The 5,749-nt window shown below is 38.7% G+C and overlaps 1 protein-coding gene across 2 annotated transcripts in view; it reads left to right on the forward strand.

The window, feature by feature from the left end:
• Positions 1-5,749, forward strand: part of cracr2b (calcium release activated channel regulator 2B) — a 69,087-nt gene that overhangs the window by 8,752 nt on the left and 54,586 nt on the right. The gene's annotated exons all lie outside the window — the stretch shown is intronic.

A 5,749-nucleotide genomic window follows, 5' to 3' on the forward strand; every position in this document is an offset into this window, starting at 1 on the left:
TGTAAATATATAAAAAATTTTAATAAAATAAAACAGTAAGCGTGTTTGTGTTGTGTTAAAATAAATGAAACAGTAACATGTGTGTGTTATAATAATATATTAAAAATTAAAATAAAATAAATAATACCGAAAACGTGTGTGTGTACATTGATAGACAAAAAATAAAAACATTTATTAATTAATTAAAAAAACAACAATAATAATAATGAATTAAAAAAAGAAATCAGTATCAAATGTAAAAACAAAACAATTACTAAAATATTAAACAATCAAAATAATAATCATTTGAAAATTTGTACAGTTATTAATCAGTCTGAGTTTCCACTGGTTGTCCTCACTTCATGGCATGAGGAGACATATTTTGCAGCAATTATTTCACATTTGGGCATTTCTCCAAGTAAATAGGAGAGTTTCTGTGTATCTGATATGAATTCGAATTCGGGTTATATTTGGGAAATGTTTGCGAAGTTTTTTGTCTTAGTGTTTTATATTTAGGGCATGAGGTTAGAAAGTGCAGCTCTGTCTCTACCTGACCTGTTTCACACTGGCAGCAGAGTCTTTCCTTTTGTAGTAGCCAGCTCTGTCTGTGGCGACCCTTTTCTATGGCCAGGCTGTGTTCACTCAGTCTGTATGTTGTCAACATTTTTCTTAGTTTGGGACATTTTATTGTACTCAGGTAATTTGCCAGTGTGAATTCTCTTTTTAGGGTCACATAACATTGTAATTTACTTTGTGTTTTGGTTGTTTCTTTCCAGTATTCAATATATTTTCTTTCTGCTTGTTGATAATTTGGTTTGGTCTGCTTGAGTTGATGTTGCTGTTGGGGACTTGTTACTGCAGAGAGCCTCAGGACCAGCTGGCTGAGGGGGGACTCTTCTCTGGTTTCAGCTCCTGGTATGTTAGGGCTTTGTGATGGTATGTCTGGGGGTTAGCTGATTTTAAGTGATTGTAAAATTTAATCAATCTTTTCTGTATTTTTAGTAAGAGGGGGTATTGGCCGAGCTCTGCTCTGCACAGGCTATTTGGGGTTTTTCTCTGCACCTGCAGGATGCTCTTATAGACCTTGGTATGGAAAGATTCTATGTTTTGTCCCATTTGTCAAATTCATTATTAAGTTTTGGCCCCCAAATTTCACTACCATATAGAATTATTGGTTCTAGTACAAATTGGAAAATTTTAAGCCAGATTTCAATTGGAATATAGATTTTAATGTTTCTTTTTAGCAGTACAGAGCAGATGAACCGGGCAGGAAGTCAGACAGAAAAAGCATAGAGAATATGGTCAGTTTAAAAAAAAAAAAAAACACCCTGTGCAGACTTCAGAATATATATTGACAATAATGTATTATCATTGTATAAGTGGCATAAAATGGTCTTAAAATGACAATAATTTAATTTATTGCAATTATTTCTGGGACAATATATTGTTCCAACAAAAGCCATTTACACTAGAGGAACCATTTCTCAACAAGGAAGGAGGTCTGCAACAACACATCTTACCCCACACTTACAACATTGTCCTTTAATCCCTTCCCAGGAGATTGAACAAACACTCACATTTGGCCTGGGTGTGACAATGCCAACGACAGTCATTCATACTTGGCCTTTGGTGACTTCAATGACCATAAGTGGTATCCATCACCTTGATAATGACCCCATAGAGGTTAAATAGCATGAAATCACTGTCAGTCAGTCAAAACTGAAAAAGCTTCTTGGATGAAAGGCAAACATCTTTGAGTATCTTCAAGTCCAAATTGAAGTCTAAGATTTAACCTTCCTTGGATCTACCTGTGATATCTCTGTTCCACATTAATGACTCCAGGGTTACAGTAAGAAAGCAGACTCCAGTTGGAGCCCTGGTGCCTTTAATCCTCTTTAACTGCACCCTGCTTCTCTCACCAAAGAGTAACAAGCAGCAGAAAATCATTTTCTGCCGTCAACAAAGGCTTACATTTGGATTATGGTTTTGTGCAATTTACTCTATGAGAGGGTAAATTAGCAAGATAGAAACCAAGGAAGATAATAACACATCAACAGCTGGTCTTAAAAAGCAGGCATGGACACACCTAATCTCATAAAATTTTTTCAATCCAAACAAAGGAAAATCCTCTACTTAAAAGAAGTCTTTTCTCTGCCTCACTTTAGCTTATTAGATAATTTTCTGAACTTGGCCTTAACATCCATGCACTGGGTGTCCCTTGGTGAAAGCAATGGCAGTGACTGTTAACTCTCAATTGACTGGACTAAAAGGTTTCATCTGACCCTTTCAAACTTTTTGCAACTAGTCCACCTCAAACCTACATATTTTACACATTTTATCCTTTGTTGTGACAATTTCAAGGTAAACAAAAAAGGCATGCCTTTAATTAGTTTGTGTTTGTTCATGTGTTGCCAGATGATGTTGAATTGTGTTGTGACACAAATTGAGCTGGAGTCGGCACCCCGCTGAGACAACACAGTGGCTTCATTGAAATTAATGAGTGGGCTGCATTTCACACACTACTAATATCGGTCTTAACGCTGCCTCAGGGAGTCAAAGGCAAATAATCTCATGGTTTCTTTTTGCGGCATTCAGTGACAACATTGTACGTTTCAATCAGTAAAAGACATGAAGTTGTAGAAAAGAAGGAATGAGGCAAAACTCAAAATACATGAACGCTTTTGTATACGCTCTCTGTAATGTTTATGGAACAATCAGTGGTAAAATTGGAAAAAGCCTTATGTTCATACTTGTCCTGTGTCCTTTGTGTGGAGGAAGCTTCTATAACATTATTATTTGTTGTTATTAAGGAATGGCTTTTGTCACTTGCTCTTATGTGACGGGATATTTGTCTAGGCAGGTTGACCTCATCAGAAAGAGCCCGAAAGTGGGTGTCTCATGCAAAAAGCAGGACAGTTGAAAACCCTGGATCCTAAACAATATTTAACCATCCAGCTGGTCCGAGACAGTTTTTAATCACACCTTCACCACCACAAGTGTCTAGACGCCATCGGGGTGATATTCCTCTACAGCTTATTGAATTACTTCCCTCTTAAAATATGACATCATGATGTGGTCTAAAACACTCTTCACTTACTTCATCCTTCCTGTTGTGCACTATATCAATAAATTTATTATTTATTTATTGTATTAATTATTCATATGTCTGCAATTGAGTCCTGATATATACACACAGAGACATTGAGGGGATATACAGGAAATAATCACAGGCTTCTCCACTTAACATTTGTACAGAATTTCATTTCCACATTAATTTGTTGTTGTTTTTGCGTAAACCTTTAAACTCCCACATAATCATCTTGTTAGAGCACAAGCCTGCAGTTTCAGATCTAAGATTTACCTCTGACAAGGAGGTTATGCTTCTACTAATTGAATTAGTCTCCAACTGTCAAAATATTCTTAAATTCTGAGGATTTATTTCAGGAGAAGAAATCAATTTAACTGAAATGTAAGATATGGAAATGTTGTCTTTGAGCAGAACAACATGTTACGATGTTATTCAGTACAGCCGATGATTCTACTCAAGTGCTCTTTAGTTATTTTTCTCTCTGTAGCCCTCTCCACACATGTACCTATGGGTGTTTTTCCTGCTTTAGCTCAGCAGTGCTGCTGGGATCAAACTGTATAAATGATTCAAAATTTCCTATAGCTCTCAAACCAAACCATGCCTCTTATCCCCACAACACCCCTTGCACAAATAAGAGCTACATAAACACACACTAACACTGTGTTGACTGAACTATTTTCAAAACTGTCCCAGAAAACCCTTAGCACATTGAGGAGGCCATGATTTAAAACTTGTGAGTTTTCGGTTAACGGCGTGGCGGTGGCGGCGGCAGCGAAGAGCCACTCTTCGTCATGACACAGGAAGTTGTTGTAACTTGACTGTACAAGCTCAGATCTGTACCAAATTTTACACGTTTAATAAGAGTCTTGCCCTGAACACATGTACATGCCATAAAAAGAATGCCAGCTCTGCATCTGTCCTGCATCCTTTCAGCTCTTGTAGCTCCCGCCAATGATAAAAACCAGTCCGATATATTTACTCTTGTCCGGTCTCTTGTAGGGGTGCAGCGATTACCTGATTTCACTATTAATACTGTTAGTTAATTGTAAAGGCTCCGCTACACTGAGTGTTTCTGTCGCACAAAACAAAACTGTTGCACCTTACACAAAACAAAAAAATTACACAAGCTGGTGTACCAGCTTCAAGTGCCATGCTCAGAGACATGGAGGCTACTACTGTTTACCAGTGCCGTTTCCAGGCACTTGGAACATTGGGGGCTTAGCCCAGCCCAGAAATCTTTCATGTTTTCACCTGGTCCCCCACCCCCGGCCACCACCTACGCAAAGTAAGTGTATAAAGAAACAGTAAATTACCTGTAATTTGTGGTTTTAACATTTAATTTCCTGCATTCTGGTGGTTTCTGGTGATTTTTCTGCACTAATTTATTGAGGAAATGTCTATATTTACATAAAAGGAAACAAAATTCAGGTACTAGGTGACAATTCAAAATATAGTGTAATATAGTGTAATATAATGCAGTAAGGCTCTCAGGCATTATGTATTGCTGTCAGATTCTCCTGTAGATCAACTTTTCATTTGATTTCATCCCTGCTGAGTCAACAAAACATGCAGGCTTGACTTGAAGTAAAGTCTTTAAATGTGCATGTGGCAGATTTTCACCTCAATGATAAATGTGTTAATTTTAATTCAGTTATAAACTCCTGGACATTAACAGCTCCTGTGTTTCAGCATGTTTTCTGTTCATATTCAAAACTTTCTGCACATTAACAATCTCTTCCACATATCTGTTCTCTGATCGTCTCAAGACCTTCAGCCACTGAACATTTGTTACATCTTGTTGCCTCCTCCTGTCTGTGTTGAGAAAACATTGCCAGGTGTAAAACACTAACATAACATTAGGGGCTTATAGACTTTCAGGACTATACCAATTACCTGAATTCAGTTAATAACACTGCATGAGGCGGAGGTGAGGTGGACGCCGGGGGACATGGACACGGAGGACCGAGGAGCAGGCGAGGCGCAGGCGGTGAGGCGAGGAGCGGGGGGAGCGCCGTGGAGGAAGCCCGAGAGGAGAGGACCAGAGGATGAGCCCAGCTGATAGAACAGAGGATGAGTGTGAGTGAACCTGGGAGGGAAAGCAGAGAGACAGAGTTAACACAGGGAATAACCGGGGGCTGGAAAACAGATCACTTCTGAGGTTAACCCAAGCGGTAACCTCTGGCTCTCACTTCCGATACCAATGCGGAAGCATCTGAAACTGCAATTCATCGAGTGGCCACTTGAGGCTGGCTGCAGAAGGGAGTCAATCTCCATTGACCACCATGTTAAAATGCCCAACTTTACAGCAGAATAACACATGTTTACAGCCTGGTTCAAAAAATGGTTTTAGTGCTGTCCGATGGCCTGGCGGTGGCTTTACGTTTTTCAGAGAGAGACAGGGGTAAAATGCAAGCACAAACGTGGCATTTATTGTCTTCCATACTGACAAGAGGAGACACTGACACCAACAAAACAACTTGCACTGGAAGTAACTCGCTGCCTTTTATACACTCCCTCCTGCAGGTAATTAAGTGGGTAAAACTACTCAGGTGGGACCACCATCATTTAGAATAATAAATAATTAACCCAAAAACCCAACACCACAGAAAAATAGAGCCCAAAGAATGACTATTTACATAAATACAAATTTCTATCAGTAAATCAATAAAGCATACTCAAAAT

Source organism: Micropterus dolomieu, linkage group LG22 (assembly GCF_021292245.1).
Source record: "Micropterus dolomieu isolate WLL.071019.BEF.003 ecotype Adirondacks linkage group LG22, ASM2129224v1, whole genome shotgun sequence".
NCBI lineage: Eukaryota > Metazoa > Chordata > Actinopteri > Centrarchiformes > Centrarchidae > Micropterus > Micropterus dolomieu.